Below are 18,776 nucleotides of genomic sequence, written 5' to 3'. Positions count from 1 at the left end.
AGATCGCTCTCAGATCCAGAATGTTGACTCTGGCTGAGTCCAAACCCCCTGAGCCCTTAGGGAGTCCCAGACTGCTCCTCACCCTAGAGGGCTGGCGTCTGATGTCACAAACACCCACGATGGTCTGTGAGGTTCCCTGGGAGAGATGATCCAGAGACAACCACCATTGAAGAGAATCCCTTGTCTCCTGCTCCAGTAGCATTTGAGGAGACAAAGCTGTATAATCTCCGATCCATTATCTGAGCATGCTTAACTGCAGAGGTCTGAGATGAAACCGAGCAAACGGGATGATGTCCATTGCCGCCACCATCAGCCCGATTACCTTGCACCAAACGACTGAAGGCCAAGGAGTGGACTGAATGACTAGACCAGTATCGATAATCTCTGATTTCCTGTCATTCTGACAGAAAAATGTTCATTGATATGGAATCTATTACGTTTCCCAAGAAAGTTACCCTTGTGCTTGGGACAAAGGAACCTCTTTCCAAATCTACCTTCCACCCGTGAGATTGCGGGAAGGATAACACCATGTCCTGTGATTCTTGCTTGCTGTAAAGATTGCGCCTGTACTAGGATGTCGTCCAGATAGGACGCCACTGTAATGCCCCGTAACCGAAGTACCACCAGCAGCGATCCCAGAGCCTTTGAGAGCTGTGGCAAGACCGAAAGGAAGAGCCACGAACTGGAAGCATTTGTCCATAAAGGCAAACCTTAGAACTTAAGATGATTCTTGTAAATGGCACAGGAAGGTACGCGTCATTTAAATCCACTGTTGTCATAAATTGACCCTCTTGGATCAATGGAAGGATGGAACGAATAGTTTCCATCTTGAAGGACACACACTAAGAAATTTATTTAGACTCTTGAGATCTAAAAAGTGGTCTGAAGGTTCCCTCCTTTTTTGAGAACCACAAACCGATTGGGATAAAAAACCTAGACCCTGTACCTGTATTGGAACTGGAACAATCACTCCCAGGTCTGAGAGGTCTCCTACGCAGGAAACCTGCCTCTGGGGGGAAAACTTTCGATCTTGAACCCAAGCTTGAGCGAAGATGGAAAGTCTGCCCCCTACAAGATCCGATCCCGGATCAGGGGCATGTCCTTCATGATGTCTTTTATTCAACAGCAGGCTATTTTGATTTTTTTTTTTATTTATTTCAAAAGAAATTATTTCCGTCAAACCAGGTCCCAACAAGGTCTTCCCTTGTAAGGAATCACTAAAAGCTTAGACTTAGAGTATACATCCAAAGAACAAGGCTCTAACCATAAGGCTCTGTGAGCTGAAACAGAGAAACCTATGCTCCCAGTTTGATAATTTGAAGGGAAGAAATTAAAAAATAAATGAATTAGCCAAATTGAAAGCTTTTATCCTATCCTGAATTTTATCCAGGGGAGTTTTTGAGCATCAGACAATGTATCAAACCAATATGCCGTCGCACTAGTGATGGTAGCAAAGTACACAGTTGGTTGTCATTATAAGCCCTGATGTACATCCCTTTCTAATTTTTGTCTATAGGACTTTTGAAAAATCCAACTATCCTCTAAGGGTATAGTAGTTATCTTAGCTAAGCTGGAAACTACTCCTTCCACACTAGGGAAGGTTTGCCCAGCCTCCTTAGCTGAGCCGGCTATGTGAAACACCTTTTTAAATATAGGGAATGTAGTCTCATCCATTCCTTAAAGCTTACTGGATGCACTAGCATAGATTACACCGGTAGTGTTAGAGTCGCCCAGGGTAGCTAAAACCTCCTAAAGTAACAAATGGAGGTGATCAAGCTAAAAAACTGAAAGACAAACAACCTCAGGATCAAATAAAGATATTATTCACCTGAGTCTAAGAATTCTCTCCCAGATAATCCCGAAGTATCTTCCTATTTCAGGTAACATGGAAGAACTATTCGGAATAACCTAAATGATTGAAAATAATTCCTCTAGTAATGTTTTCTACCATGTGGGAAAAACATATAATGCATGAAATGCAGAGTAACTCCGGGTGGAGTGTGAGAGGAAGTGCAGGGCACTGCATGTGGGCCATAACATTTTGTGAGGACTATATGAGACATTTGTGGCAAAAATTGACCATTGTCAACAGACTCCAAAACAGCAAACGCCTTAGAAGGAGTAGGTTCAAAAAAAGAGTGACATTTTTTAATAAAAATTGACACATAAAAAACGTTACTGTCTCTTTAAATTTTGAAAAGTAACTTTATTTTTCGTGTGCTCTTGTTCCATCCTAAGTCACAAAGGATGAATTAAACAAATAAACAGCTTAATAAAAGTAACACATAAAAAACATTACTGTCTCTTTAAATTTTAAACTCTTTTATTTTTATTTTTTTTTGTGTTGCAGAAATTAGTTAAATATTTCGGACTAAGCCCTTTTGAAACACTGTCCGGTGCAATACGTTCACCTTAATGAGAAAAACACTCTCCACTAATTCTGCCGATACTAGGAAGAACAAACAAAGTGGTGCACCACTAAATGGGCGCCACACATAACTCCGCCCATCGTGGGCGTTAACATAATCCTCTCCCGGTCGCCATCAATATCTTTACTAAGTAAAACGGCCGGGAGTATAATAACGGACTGATCAGCTTCAACCCCCAGAATAAAGTCAGCACTTACCTCCTTATCTTCTGCCGGACAGTAAGGCAGTTCCCAGGTTTGTGAGGTCCTCTCCCTCACATGGACCTGTAATTTAAAACGAAAGTCCTGAGTAAATATCCCTCAGATTTTCTTGGTAAGGGCAGCAAAAAATTACATGGGAGGCGCAGTGAGAATTATGTCCCACAAGTTCCCATTGCTCTAAAGCCACCAGAGCTCTACTGAAGAGACTGATATGGACTACGGCTACACCCTAGAACAAAGCAGCAAAATCTTGCACTACTTTAAAAATAATAAACTCTTGATAGAATAATCTTTTCTAACACCTCACTTTACCTCTTCCTATCACTAACGTAGGCAAAGAGAATGACTGGAGTGGGAGGGAAGGGAGGAGCTATTTAACAGCTCTGCTGTGGTGCTCTTTGCCTCCTCCTGCTGACCAGGAGGTGAATATCCCATTAGTAATTAAGATGATCCGTGGACTCATGGTGTCTTAAAAAAGAAATCTAGATTGAATGTTATCGAGTTCCGGAGGAGGAGCCCAGGTGTGTGGTCACGTGAAGCACCTGCTCTGACCTTCCCTGCAAGCCTGTTGGCGAGAACTCTGCGCCCAAACCCTCAGACCCTGGGCGGCTTGCAAACTAAACACTACCACTACTGGAACTCGGATAGTGCCACACCAACGCACTAAGCTGCTTATGTCAGCAATTGTATGGACACATACCCTTCTTAAAATACCTGCACAAAGATTCATCTAATACCATCATTTAACTGCAGTGCTGCCCGTAAAGAGGAAAAGGAACAGAAGTGTGAATCCCGCCTAACGGTTATACCCAGAGCATTAACCCTCTTATACACCTATTCCTTACGGGTGCTACGTGAGAAAGGCTGCACCTGCCCTGGAAGTACTCCCCCCTCAGCTGTACGAACAAGAGGCGAGGCTCACTGGATATCTACAAGCTTGCATGGACGGAGCCCCCCTGTGCCTTAACCCTTGCTGACCAGCTGGAGAACTCGGGGGGAACTTACTTGCTTGGACCTGTGGCGGACGCCGACTCAGCTGCCTTTCCATCTTCCTGGCTCGGGAGCGGGGACTGCCTGATTGCTGGATCTTCTTTGGCTACGTTCTGGCCGCTCTGTCTTGTGACCCGCTACGTTTCTGGCAACGAGGAAAAGGAGCGCAACGTCTCCGGGAGTGCTGCTCCTCATTGGTCCTGAGATACCCTCCAACCGGTGCTGCGTGAGTGGCTTGGATCGTTCCGCTTACCTAGCTGTCTTCCCGGGACCGGGCTGTTGTTCCTAACCAGTACCTGCACTGAGTCTCTGCCGGTGAAGCTGACCAGCGCTCTCTTGGCTTGTCTTCATATTCATCGCTCCCCTTCCACCGTTGCTGCGAGAGGGGGGCTCTGGTTTCTCAGAAAAGCTTCTTTGCCTTCTTCTCGGCTCTCCGTGTGCACCTGGACAGTAGCTGGTAAAGTACACAATAACTTTCTGATAGCTGCATATGCCTTCTCAATGTGTTAAATATATTAATAGGCACTATCTCCGCTCCCTACAAACAACTGCTCCCTGCTATAATTAAGTTGTTGCCGACGCCTCTCTTAGAACTTTTAACTTTGTTAAAGAAACCTTATATCAAGAACAGTATCTCCAGAATGGCTTAAAAATACGATTGTTCTTAAGGGGTAAAGGCAAAAGACGTTAACGGAAGATTCATTTTCTTTTGTATTGCTCTGTGTCTCATCAGATACTAGACTTTCTTATTTTCTCCCCACGAACCTGTCTAGACTATCAAAATTGTTCAGAATATATGTATATGAATGTACACTGACTTAGTTTCTAGTAGATAGCAGTATAAAACGCTGGCTATGTTTCATATTCAACAAAATGCTGAATTAGCTATCCTAGAAATACTTTTGATGTTTCTTTCCTAGAATTTTCTTAGTACACTGAATTTGGCTGCTTTAAATTGTATATAATAAGTAATCTCTTGCTAATGCTGATAAGAAACTAGGGGTAATAATTTGCCGCTCTTTTTGCTCCCAGCAAAAATATAAATCTTAATTATTTTCTCTCTTGATGTTACATATTGCACGTCCTCCACATGCTATTTCTTTACCTAAAACTGAAGAATTATAGCAAAATTGAAGGTCTCATAGATGTAAACTGTTATAACCTAGACCCTTATTAAAAACCATCTGTTATTTGTCTCAATAATAGGACATACTAACATACATTGTAGCTAGGCTAGAAACTTTTTTTCTCTATAAAAGAAAAGGAAGAGATCTCCTACAGGTTTCTCCCTTCTGCTTACCAAAGAGAGGTATACCCTCTTATAGGATTACCCCTTAGAGGATTGAAAGTCCTAGGAAATTTTACTATATGTATTGCTGACTGTTATAACACCTGAGCTTCAGCTGTAAACCCACAAATTTTAACTTAATTTTATATCCTTGGCTCTTTTTCCACGCTAATTACTAGGTATAAATTGAATACTTGTATCGATAAAAAGAATTTATGTAAATATACACCTCATTATTCTCTTCAATAATAACTAACTAAACAGCTTAAGCTTTGATACTTTTCTCTATAAGGCTACACAGAGTAGCAGGTGTCAAATTAAAATTTCTGTCTCTTTTTTCTTCTTTTCTCAATCCAGTGCCCTGACATAGTTTTTTCTCACTTCCCTCACATCACCATACCCTCACCTTAACTAGTGTTTTTTTTTTCTCTCTTCTTCCCCTCACTTTTCATCTGGGCTTACTTAACTCATTGCACTTTTTTGTTTAATTGTATAATATTACCCCTTTCCTACCTTAGTGTAAGCGTTTTTTCAAAACGCCCTCTCTCACTATCACCAATAGACTCGCGGCACATGGGTAAATTCCTTTCTAACTCATCTAAGACACCTTCACAAAGTATGGCAGCTAAGCAGAGTGACAGGAAGCTTAAGAATCCCCCAGAATCCACTGCCGAAACGCAATCACTTCCATCCCATAATCCAGCCTTACAAGACCCTGCTAATATGCAGAATCTGGTTGCATGTATCTCAGATGCTCTTGCACCCAAATTTGACGCTCTTAGGACAGAAATAAAACAAGATATTTCTTTACTAACTCAAGAGGTTAGACATTTCTCAAATAGACTACAAGAAGTTGAACAGAGGGTCTCTGACCTGGAGGATCTTACATCAGAATACAACTCTAAAATTGAAATGTCAAGCAGTAACTTTCAGAAAGTCTTTGATAGGCTGGAGGACCTAGAAAATCGCTCCAGAAGAAATAACATTCAAATAATAGGCCTTCCGGAGGAGAAGCAATATGAAAACTTACATTCTTTCATATCAGACACACTTAAGAAGGCTTTAAAAATCCCTCCAACCTATCACTCGATTTTAGTGGAAAGAGCACATAGAATAGGCACCCCACGCCTAGATAACAAGAATAACGCCCATCCTAGACCTGTTATAGCTAGACTACTTAACTACCAGGACAAGAATATGCTGCTTCAATATTTTCGTAAAAAACAGCCAATTCTCATAGAAAAAAATAGGATTTTAATTTTCCAAGATTTCTCGGCTGATACAGCCTCTAAGAGAAGAGAACTTGCTCCGATATGCACTAAATTTATACAGAATGGGTATCGAGCTACCCTAATCTACCCCTCTAAACTTAAGAGTTGTAGTGCAGGATACAACACACTTATTTGAAAATGGCCAAATGGCTGAGAAATTCTTTAATACATTGAATTTAGAATCTCATTAAGAGATCACTCTCTTTTTTTTTTTCTTTTTCTCTCTTTCCCTGTTTTGTTTTTCCTTTCTTATTTCCTCTCTTACAATGAAAGAAGATGGGTCCTACAAATAGGGAATCCCCTTGGGTAGGGGATGATATGTCTGATGTTTGTAAATTTTGGTGGTGTTTTTCCCTTTTTTTTTTTTCTTCTTCCTTTTTCCCTGCTCTCCTCCTCCTCGCATAAATGGTACAAAAGATAGATAAATTGAAAATAGCATCTTGGAATGTGGGGGGAATATCCACCCCTATTAAACAGAAGGCAATTCTTTCCCATTTACGTAAGGTCCAGGTAGACATTGGTTTCATACAATAAACACATCTAAGCCTAGAAGAATCTTTAAAATTGAAAACAACATGGGTTAAGGAGGTTTTTGCTGCCCCAAGTGTTGGGAAAAAGAGAGGCGTGGCTATATTAATAGGAGAAAATCACAAGTGGAGATTTTGTACTCTGAGACCGACTCTGGGGGAGGTATGTCCTGGTCAAACTGAAGGCTGCACAGGTAATATATACACTTTGCAATGTATATGAACCAAATACGTCTGATCCGGAATTCTGGAATTCTATCCAATCCAAACTTTTATTACTCAGTGAAGGTTATTTGATCTTAGGAGGGGACTTCAACATGGCACCACAATGCCCCCTAGATAGACTCAGAAAGAATGTTAAACAATTAAAAAAAAAAAAAAAAAAGATAGTCTAGATTCTAAAATGTTTAATAAAATCAAGCAAAATTTAGCACTACGCGATATTTGGAGAGTGCAGAATCCCAATACCCAGGATTATACTTACCTTTCCAAAGCTCATAAGACCCTCTCTAGGATCGACCTTTTCTTAATTGATGAACGTAGATCTATTACACGAGTAAAAGCTGGAATAATGCCAATTCTCCTAACTGATCATGGGCCTATCTCTCTTGAGCTTTACATTGGTCAGGCAAAACCCAAACTCTCCCGTTTCTTCTTCCCTTACTATTTAACTACAGACTTAAAATTTAAAGATTGGTTGAGAAATAAATTCTCCGAATACGTCAACTTCAATAGTGACTACATAGAGCGACCGGACATATTCTGGGAAATTGCAAAAGCAGTGCTCAGAGGAGAAATTATATCCTATATTGCTATTTTAACTAAAAAGATGAAGTTGAGAGAAAGAGAAATGAATAACTCATTGATCAACTCCTATAACCGCTTTCTACTTGAAAAGTCTGCTTTAAACTGGGTGAAATACATCTGGGCTAAAAGTGCTTGAGATACTTTTATAATGACCCGAGAAACACATAAAGAACTCAAATTCCAGGCTAAACTATATAGATTTGGTAATAAATCTGGAAAAATGCTAGCCAGACTGGTTAGGAACGAAGGAAAATAAACAACTATAGAAAAATTCCAACATAAAGGGAAACAACTATCAAAGCTTGAAGAAATCTCTAACCTATTCTTCAAATATTTCCAAGACCTATACACATGTAAAGGGTATGACACAGCGAAAGCCTCTGATTTTTGGAACAGAATTACATATTCAATAGCTCCAACTGAAGAAATTATTAACCTTAATTCCCCCATTACAAAGGAAGAGATAGAGAAAGTAATTTTTAAACTTTCAATTAACAAAGCAGCAGGTCCGGATGGACTACCAAACGAATTCTATAAGATCCTATCAACAGATATAGCACCTTACTTATGTAATCTCTATAATACAATTTATATTGATGCTAAGCCAGTCTCACCCTCCTCCTCATCTTTTACCACTCTGATTTTAAAAGGGGGGAAAGATCCCACGCAAAAAGAGTCATATAGACCAATTGCATTATTAAACTCAGATTATAAAATCTTATCCTCTATTTTAGCAAATAGATTACAGACTATCTTAGCAAAAATAATACACACGGACCAAGCAGGATTCCTGAATAAACGTAATTCTGCGGCAAAAATCAGAGAGCTCCTTGTTACATTGGACTATACCCAGAATTCATCTTCTTCAGTGACGGGGAGAGAGGGCCTCCCTGACCTGGCTATTCTATCAGTTGACGCAGAAAAGGCGTTCGACTCTGTAACTTTCAGTCACATAACAACATCCTTAACAAAATTTGGGATCACAGGTAATTTTTTTAAGTTTATAGAAAACTTACATAATCACTCCTCTACAAGACTGATAATAAACAACATCATTTCCTCTCCGATTGCAATAGACAGAGGTACATAGCCATTGAGCCTTTGGCAATTATGATTAGGGAATCTCTGGATGGCATAAAAATCCGAAATTATGAAATGAAAGTGGGACTGTATGCTAACGATCTTTTAATTTATCTATCTAACTCTGAGCTAAATGTACCAAAACTTATTCAAATAATTGATCACTTTGGTTCCTTTTCGGGCTACAAGTTGAATAATGTAAAATCCGAAATACTTTGGCTTAGGAAAAATAATAGTTCCATCTTGGACTTCCCCTTTAAGGTAGTCACTGACTCCTTTAAATACCTAGGGATACATATACCATGTAATATAGGGGATCTATATAAAATCAATATATCTCCTATGCTAATCTACATTAAGGAGAAACTTAAGACTTGGCAGAACTTACCGCTATCAATATCTGGCCGAGCAGAATTATTTAAAATGATTCTTCTCCCAAAGCTCCTTTACATTCTCCAAAATGTTCCACTAATCTTATTAGAAAGAGACATCCGCTCGCTCAATACCTCTATTAGGCACTTTATATGGCAAGGGAAAAGATATAAAATTTCTCTCACAAAACTCGCTACACCAAGGGAATATGGAGGCATAGCAATACCAAATATTAGATTCTATAATCTTAGCTTCTTAGCTCGTATAATAGCTGACTGGATTTTTACTAAAAACTATATTTTAAATAACGAGCTGGAGTCAAATATATGTGAACCTTATTTCTTAGTAGCTTTGATTCACTCTTCACCTAAAGAGCTTCCATCAGATATTAAAAAACTTAAAACTATATCTAACCCACTGAAGGCTTGGAGGAAATTAGCTAAGTCTCTCTCATTAACTACCACTGTTTCGAAGTATCTTCCCCTGATAGGGAACCCACAGTTCCCAGCAGGTGTAGACTCAGAAGTCTTCAATAGATGGCATAACAATGGCCTAGATAGATTACATTATTTAATAGAAAAAGATAGGAAGTACGTCAAGACCTTTGAAGAGCTAAAGGCTAAATATAATCTTCTTAACAAAGACTTCTTTGCTTATCTCCAAATAAGACATTTAATTATGGAATTAATTAAAGAGGCAGGCTGGTGTTGGGAGCTAGGCAAGTTGGAAGCCTGGTTAACTTTAAGTAAAACTGGTTGTATGTCCATTGCCCCATGTTATCACATACTTGGTGTTAGTAAAGATGTCCCCATCTTGGACAGTATGGCTTCGGCCTGGAATTCTCTAATCCCTCAGACTAATATTGAGCTGAAAACCCTTCAGTTATCAATTAGAAAAGTAGCAAGGACCACGTTATCAGCTACTTGGCGAGAGGCACATTTAAAACTCCTCCACAGGGCATATTTCACCCGGGAGAAAGGTCTCAGAGTCCATAACCAAGAATTTAACAAATGTCCCAAGTGTTCATACCCTGCGGCAGATCTGACGCACATGTTCTGGCACTGCCCAAAAATAAGAAGTTTCTGGAAAAAATTAGAATTCTGGCTTAAAACTACACTAAAGATTGAAACGCTGACTCTATCACTGTATCAAATTATATTCTGTCTAAAGATAGAAGGCAACTATCAGATTAATGAGAAAATAAAATAATAAATCTCTCTATTTTAGCTACTAGATATCTGATTTGTAAGAAATGGAAAATGAGAGCACCGCCGACTATCTCTGAAGTCAGAAATTATTTGAAAAAACAATGTGTACTGGAACAAAAAGACACAAACATTGATAACGAGCTAGATATAAGGAAATTCTTTAACAAATGGGCAGTATTTATAAAAACACTCCATGACAGAGAAATAGACTATTTGATCTTTCCCTTCCAAAACTCAGAGATAGTTCTTCTTGGCGTTTGGTAGATGAGGAGGGGGGTAGAGACTAATTATCCTAAAAACTCCCCCTTTTTTTTTTTTTTCCTTTTCTGTTTGTTTGTTTGTTTTGTTTTGTTTTGTCTTAACCTGGTTGTCTCAATGTCTAAGAAAATAATTTTAAAATCCCCAGCAATATATATAATTTACCTTTGAGCTAATGGCACAACTTTGTTAAACATTGATAATATTAATATTATTATACAGTTTTTTGTTCTCTTGTATTATTTTGTCTTCTGTATGCCATGTTACTTTGAAATGACATCGGGCCCTGCGTGGCGCAAGATGTGGACTTAGATTTTGTTTCTATATACTGCTGGTTGTAAATAAAATAATTAAAAAAAAAAAGAAATCTAATGTATAATGTCCCTTTAAATATTCATAAGTTTAAATAAAGTCTCCTTCAAAATCTCCCTCCACTTACATTTGAATTACTCATCTTCAATTTTAAAGGAGCATTCTTTTTTTATTCTTAAACCCCTAAGTACTCTCTTCATTGATAAATACTAATTTAGGAAAATGCACCATGTTTTATGACTCATCTCCAAGAGCAATTTCTTCTATAATTCATTAATGTATTCTAAAATAGTATCTTTATCTTTAACATCTAATTTTATTTGTTTTCTACCATCATCATATATGTTGTATATATTGTTATAAATATTGGATTTTAATTCAAACAGATTTTCATTCCCACTGTCTTTATCTGTTTGTGCAGAAGTCATTACTTCCATATTCAAGAAGCAGCAGCAGATCAGTTACAAAGGGGAAGGCAACATTTTAGAAATCTACAAAACTGAACTAATTTTGCTACAATAAATTGAGAAAAGCTCTCAATCCAAGGTATGCCCCTCGTCACACCAAAAAATAATGTAGTACACAAAAAATAAGTAAATTGAAAGGAAGAACCAAAAAAAGCAGAATCCTCTATACAACCAATATGTGTTTATTAAAAACTTTCTAAAGTCAGTCAAGCAAATTTTATAAGTCAATCAAGCAAACTTTAAAAAACAAGTATCTGGATTGGTTGGCCAATAGCTATAAAGAATAAATATTGTAATTTCAAATAAATTAAATTTAAATGAATTAAAGGACCAGTCAATACAGTAGATTTGCATAATCAACAAATGCATGATAAGAAGACAATGCAATAGCACTTAGCCTGAACTGCAAATGAGTAGTAGATTTTTTTAAAATAAATTGCAAAGTTATGTCTATTTCCACTCCCCCTGTATCATGTGACAGCCATCAGCCAATCACAAATGCATATACGTATATGCTGTGAATTATTGCACGTGCTCAGTAGGACTTGGTGACTCAAAATGTGTAACTATAAAAAGACTGTGCACATTTTGCTAATGGAAGTAAATTGGAAAGTTGTTTAAAATTGCAGGCTCTATCTGAATAATGAAGTTTAATTTTGACTTGAGTGTCCCTTTAAATATAAGTGAATAACCCTTCAGGACACGCAACAAACTCATAAATCATCGATAGCATTAAAATGGGAGGAAGAGGGTATAGATCAATTATCTAAGAGTGAATGGGACCAGATATACTTTCAATCCTGCAGAGGCTTAATTAGCGCAGATCTTAGAGAAAATACCATAAAAACGACATTTAGGTGGTATCTTACACCCCTAAGAACATCACATTATTCTCTTAGCAAATCTAGGTTATGTTATAGAGGATGCGGAGAACGAGGCTCTTACAGGCACATGTGGTGGGACTGTGCCCCTTTTCAAAATATCTGGCAACAGATTAACGACCTACTCAGTAGGGTCCTAGATGAAGAGATATCGTTAACAATAGCCCATGCACTCTTGAATAAACGGATTTCCAATTTGAATTCTGCAATTAATAAGTTTGTTAAAATAATTTGCACAGTCACTAGAGTCTGCATAGCGAGGCACTGGAGGGAGGGTCCCCCCACTTGGAGAGAAGTTCTAGATAAAATACAGGATACTTACATCATATCTGAGAAAGTGGCTTGGATACAAGGGGACACGGAGCAATTTAATAAAGTTTGGTCCTATTGGATAATGCACCATTCATAGTTGATAGATAAAAAGCACCACAAGTAGGGAATCCAGATAAAAAGAATCCTTCCATTGACACCTGGGATAAGATTGAGCTAAATGGAGATTTCAGACGATGTGATAATAGGAAATGATGGTATATGTAAACATTGATCTTGATTTGTTTTATGTTTTTGTTTTTCTTTTTCAGATGTTAGAGTTTATTTTGTGTTCTTGTTTGATATATGCATAAAATGTTTCTGTATTATCCAAAAATACGGCTTCCAATGGGACTATGTAAAGTTTGATCCCAGGAAGCAGTACCTGTTGTAATATTGATTTATGGAAACAAATAAAGACCTTTCAACTAAATATAAGTGAATAGATCATAAATCCAATCAAACTACTTAGTATATTGGTCAGGCATAGGTTAAATTATAATACTAAAGAGGTTCACATACATCTTACATTCCATCGAGTAAGCCCACAGGGGCTTGTAAAGTGAACTTGTGAAAAAAAAATGTTGAGGAACAAGTTTTGCGCCTAGTTGCGCAAACCTTTTTATGGGGTTGTGGGATAAACTTTTCCTGTAAAACGCTGGTTAAAAAGAAAAGTTTGTTATATATAAAAGATACATAGACTACATTTTTTATATGGCAAGGTACAGAAAAAGAATTAATACAATGCTTAGTGAAAATGAACTATAATGATAAGAATTTAAGATTTACGGCTGAATAAAGTAAGGAAATGGTAAACTATTTAGTTCTCGAAATTGCAATCATAAGCTCAGAGATAACCACAAAAACATATATGGATACTAACAATTTCATTAATTCGTCTAGTTGTCACCTTAAAGAAATATACCAAAAGGACAATTCCTCAGAATAAAGAACGACATTGACTATAATCATTTATACTTAAAAATAAATTTATAGAAAAAGGTTATGAAGAGGTGGCTATTGAAAAAGTGAGACAAGAAATATGCAGAAAAATAGGAATGAATTGTTAACATATAAAAAACAAAATGTATGCTTACCTGATAAATTTATTTATTTATTGACACAATGAGTCCACGGATCATCTAATTAATATTGGGAATATCACTCCTGCCCACCCGGAGGCGGCAAAGAGCACCACAGCAAAGCTGTTAAATATCACCTCCCTTCCCTCCAACCCCAGTCATTCGACCAAAGTAAAGGAGAGAAAGAAGCAACAAGGTACAGAGGTGTCTTAAAATTTATAACATACCAACAACCTGTCTAAAGAACAGGGCGGGCCGTGGACTCATCGTGTCAAGAAATAAATTTTGTTTTCTTTCTAATGACATGATGAGTCCACAGATCATCTCCTTACTATTGGGAATCAATACCCAAGCTAGAATACACAGATGATAAGGGAGGGACAAGACAGGGAACCTAAACGGAAGGCACCACTGCTTGAAGAACCTTTCTCCCAAAAGCGGCCTCAGCCGAGGCAAAAGTGTCAAACTTATAGAATTTTGAAAAAGTGTGAAAAGAGGACCAAGTTGCAGCCTTGCAAATCTGTTCCACAGAAGCTTCATTTTTGAATGCTCAGGAAGAGGAAACAGCCCTCGTAGAATGAGCCGTAACTCTCTCAGGAGGCTGCTGTCCAGCAGATTCATAGGCAAAGCAAATGATACTCTTCAGCCACAAAGAAAGAGAAGTAGCCATAGCTTTCTGTGCCTTACGTTTCCCAGAGAAGACAACAAACAGAGCAGAAGACTGACGAAAATCCTTAGTCGCCTGTAAATAGAATTTTAGTGCACGTACCACGTCCAGATTGTGCAGAAGCCGTTCCTTCTGAGAAGAAGGATTAGAACACAAGGAAGGAACAACAATCTCCTGATTAATGTTCCGGTCTGAAACTACTTTAGGGAGAAACTCTAATTTAGTACGTAAAACCACCTTATCTGAATGTAAAATAAGGTAATGGGACTCATACTGTAATGCCAAGAACTCTGACACTCTACGAGCAGATGAAATAGCAACAAGAAACAAAACTTTCCAAGAAAACAACTTAATATCTAAGGAATGCATAGGTTTAAACGGAGCCCCTTGAAGAACCTTAAGAACTAAGTTAAGACTCCAGGGAGGAGTAACTGGTTTGAACACAGGCCTGATCCTGACCAAGGCCTGACAAAATGATTGCAGGTCTGGGACGTCCGCCAGATGCTTATGTAACAAAATAGACAAGGCAGATATTTGACCCTTTAGGGAACTTGCCGATAAACCCTTCTCCAAACCTTCTTGGAGAAAGGACAGAATTCTAGGAATTCCAACTCTACTCCAAGAGTAGCCCTTGGATTCACACCAATATAGATATTTAGGCCATATCTTGTGGTAAATCTTTCTAGTCACAGGTTTGCGAGCCTGAATCATGGTCTCAATGACCGAGTCCAAAAATCCACGCTTGGATAAAATTAAGGGTTCAATCTCCAAGCAGTCAGTTTTAGAGAAACTAGATTTGGATTAAGGAAGGGCCCTTGATGTAGAAGGTCCTTCCTCAATGGAAGTCCCCAAGGTGGAAGAGATGATGTCCAGCAGGTCTGCATACCAAATCCTGCGAGGCCACGCTGGTGCAATGAGGATCACCGACGCCCTTTCCTGCTTGATCCAAGCAATGACCCGAGGTAAAAGAGTGAACGGAGGAAATAGGTATGCGAGACTGAAATTCCAAGGTACTGCCAGAGCGTCTATCAGTACAGCCTGAGGGTCCCTTGACCTTGACCCGTACCTCGGGAGCCTGGCATTCTGCCGAGATGCCATGAGATCCAATTCCAGCTGACCCCATTTTAGAATCAGGCTGGAAAACACTTACGGATGGAGCTCCCACTCCCCCATGTGAAAGGTCTGCCTGCTCAGGAAGTCGGCCTCCCAGTTGTCCACTCCTGGAATGTGGATCGCCGACAGACAGCAATTGTGGGTTTCTGCCTACTGAATGATCTTGGCTACCTCTGTCATGGCCAATGAACTCAGAGTTCATCCCTGATGGTTGATGTAAGCCACTGAGGTTATATTGTCCCACTGGAAACTGATGAACCGGGCCGAAGCTAACTGAGGCCAGGCCAGGAGAGCATTGAACATTGCTCTCAGTTCCAGAATGTTTATGGGTAGAACAGACTCCGACCGAGTCCATGTTCCCTGAACCTTTAGAGAGTCCCAGACTGCTCCCCATCCCAGAAGGCTGGCATCTGATGTCATAATCACCCAAGAGGGTGATTCAGATGATCCAGAGACATCCACCAAAGTAGAGAATCCCTTGTCTCCTGCTCCAGCTGTAATTGCGGAGACAAATCCACATAATCTCCGTTCCACTGCCTGAGCATGCTTAACTGCAGAGGTCTGAGGTGGAAACGGGTGAACGGGATGATGTCCATTGTTGCTACCATCAGCCCTATTACCTCAATGCACTGAGCCACTGATGGCCGAGGAGAGGACTGTAGTGCTAGGCAAGAATCAAAAATCTTTGATTTCCCTTCATTCAGAAAAATCTTCATTGAGAAGGAATCTATTATGGTTCCCAAGAAAATTACCATTGTATTTGGAACTAAGGAACTCTTTTCCAAATTCACCTCCCATCCGTGAGACTGCAGGAAGAATAACAACATTTCCGTGTGAGATCTTGCTTGTTGAAAGGAAGGCGCCTGAACTAGAATGTCATCCAGATAAGGTGCCACTGCAATGCCCCGCAATCGGAGCACCGCTAGCAGGGATCCTAGAACCTTTGAGAAAATTCTGGGAGCTGTGGCAAGACCAAATGGAAGAGCCACGAACTGGAAGTGTTTGTCTAGAAATGCAAACCTTAGAAACTTGGAAACGTGATGGTCCCTGTGTATGGGGACATGCAGGTATGCGTCCTTTAAATCCACCGTTGTCATAAATTGACCCTCTTGGACCAAAGGAAGAATGGAACGAATAGTTTCCATCTTGAAGGACGGCACTCTTGAGATCTAAAATCGGTCTGAAGGTTCCCTCCTTTTTGGGAACCACAAACAGATTGGAATAGAACCCCAGACCCCGTTCCTGCATTGGAACATGAACTATCACTCCCAGGTCGGAGAGGTCCCGAACACAGTGTAAGAACGCCTCTCTTTTTGTCTGGTCTACAGATAATTTTGAAATCAGAAACCTGCCCCTGGGAGGAAAGGTCTTGAACTCTAGTTTGTATGCTTGGGACACGATGTCCACCGCCCAGGGATCTGGAACATCCCGAACCCAAGCCTGAGCGAAGAATGAAAGTCTGCCCCCCCACAAGATCTGGTCCCGGATCGGAGACAGACCCTTCATGCTGCTATTGATTCAATAGCAGGCTTTTGGGATTGTTTTCCCTTGATCCAAAACTGATTGGGTCTCCAGGAAGGCTTGGACTGCACCTGCTTGGAGGAGGAAGTGGAAGGATTTCCCTTGAAATTTCGAAAGGAACGAAAATTACTGACGTTCATTTTGTTTATTTCTCTTATCCTGGGGGAGGAAATGTCCCTTTCCTCCCGTAATGTCAGAAATTATTTTCATCAACCCCGGTCCAAACAAAGTCTTTCCTTTGTAAGGAATCGCCAAAAGTTTAGACTTAGATGACACATCCGCAGACCAAGATTTTAACCATAAAGCTCTGCGGGCCAGTATGGCAAAACCCGAAATCTTAGCTCCCAGCTTAATAACCTGAAGGGAAGCATCCGTGATAAAGGAGTTGGCCAACTTAAGGGCCTTTATCGGATAGGGGATAGTGTCTGCACGAATAGATTCAGACAATGCATCAAACCAGTATGCTGCCGCACTAGTGACAGTAGCAATACAAACCGCGGGTTGCCATTGTAAACTCTGGTGTACATACATCTTCTTGAATAACCCCTCTAACTTCTTATCCATAAGATCCTTAAAGGAACAACTATCCTCTATAGGAATAGTAGTTCTCTTGGCTAGCGTGGAAATTGCCCCTTTCACTTTGGGTACCATCTGCCAAGATTCCTTGATAGAATCTGCTATAGGAAACATCTTTTTAAATACAGGGGATGGAGAAAAAGGGATACCCGGTCTCTCCCATTCCTTAGCAATAATCTCAGTTGCTCGATCTGGTAAAGGAAAAACATCCACCATGGAAGGTACATCAAAATATTTATTTAGCTTACTGGATTTTTTAGTGTCGCTGTCATCCAGTGTAGCTAAAGCCTCCTTGAGTAACAGACGGAGGTGTTCCAGCTTAAACCTGAAGGATACAACTTCAGTATCAGCAAGAAGAATTACACTGTCTGAGTCTGAGATTTCACCTTCAGATGCTACCGAAGTATCCTCCTCCTCAGGCTTCTGTGAGGGGGCATTCGAAATAGCAACAACTGCGTCAGTAACCTCACTTACTGAATGCTTACTTTTCCTCTTGCACTTTCCGTGCAGAATGGGAAAAGCAGACAACGCATCAGAGACCGCAGAGGACATGAGGGAAGCGATTTCTTGCAACGTAACTCCAGTTGGAGTTTCAGAGGAAGTGCAGGGCACTGCATAAGTGGCCAATAAAATTTTGGACACTTGAGGAGAAAGTCGCGGTATATATTGAACATTGTCGTTAGACTCCTGAACAGCATTTGCCATAGACAATGTTGGCTCAGAAAAAAAGTCTATCCCTATAATTTAAAGTTCTCTCAATATATGAGGAACAGAAAGGGATAGGTGGTTCCACATTAGCATCAAAACATAAAGAACAAGTAACATTTTGCAAGGCTTCTTGGTCCATTCTGACTCACAATGGAACAAATTACCACAAAAAAATACTTACATTTTTAATAAAAATTAAAACACAAAAAAACGTTACTTTCACTTTAAATTTTAAAACTTAACTTTTTTATTTTTTGTAGTAAGTAACTAAATACTACTGACAACTTCTACACCTCAGCTTAGCTTTGCTGAGGTGCCTACCTGCCCTGCTGACAGCGGATAGTATATTTCTAGTAATAGATCCGGAACTCGACTAGCAGTATAAAGAACAGCTGTCCGGTCCTAAAAGCACAGTTATTATCCACTTTCCTGTCTGAGACTGTTATCTGCACCTTATCTGCACCCTCCGATCACAGTGAATGAAGGGGGAAATGGCGCGCAACAGCAAACTGCCGCCTCAGCCCCGCCCACCGTGGGCATCTAAAAAATAAACCTCCCGGTCAGCATACTTTAAAGACAAGCCGCCAGGAGAAGTGAAACCACATTAAAAACATAATTTATGCTTACCTGATAAATTTATTTCTCTTGTGATGTATCGAGTCCACGGATTCATCCTTACTTGTGGGATATTCTCCTTCCCTACAGGAAGT

At 39.6% G+C, this 18,776-nt stretch overlaps 2 protein-coding genes across 4 annotated transcripts in view; one reads left to right on the top strand and one right to left on the bottom strand.

Annotated features, from left to right (window-relative positions):
• The window catches only part of NMT1 (N-myristoyltransferase 1), a 214,610-nt gene that overhangs the window by 11,512 nt on the left and 184,322 nt on the right, over positions 1 to 18,776 (top strand). Inside the window, exon 2 of the mRNA XM_053699844.1 lies at positions 11,164 to 11,288. The gene's annotated coding sequence lies outside the window, so the exon portion shown is untranslated. The remainder of the gene's footprint in view (positions 1 to 11,163; positions 11,289 to 18,776) is intronic.
• DCAKD (dephospho-CoA kinase domain containing) overlaps positions 1 to 18,776 on the bottom strand; it is a 202,880-nt gene that overhangs the window by 44,514 nt on the left and 139,590 nt on the right. The gene's annotated exons all lie outside the window — the stretch shown is intronic.

Source organism: Bombina bombina, chromosome 1 (assembly GCF_027579735.1).
Source record: "Bombina bombina isolate aBomBom1 chromosome 1, aBomBom1.pri, whole genome shotgun sequence".
In the NCBI taxonomy this organism is placed as follows: Eukaryota; Metazoa; Chordata; class Amphibia; order Anura; family Bombinatoridae; genus Bombina; species Bombina bombina.
The sequence above is the reverse complement of the archived record's forward strand: the minus strand, read 5'-3'. Positions and strand labels throughout refer to the sequence as shown.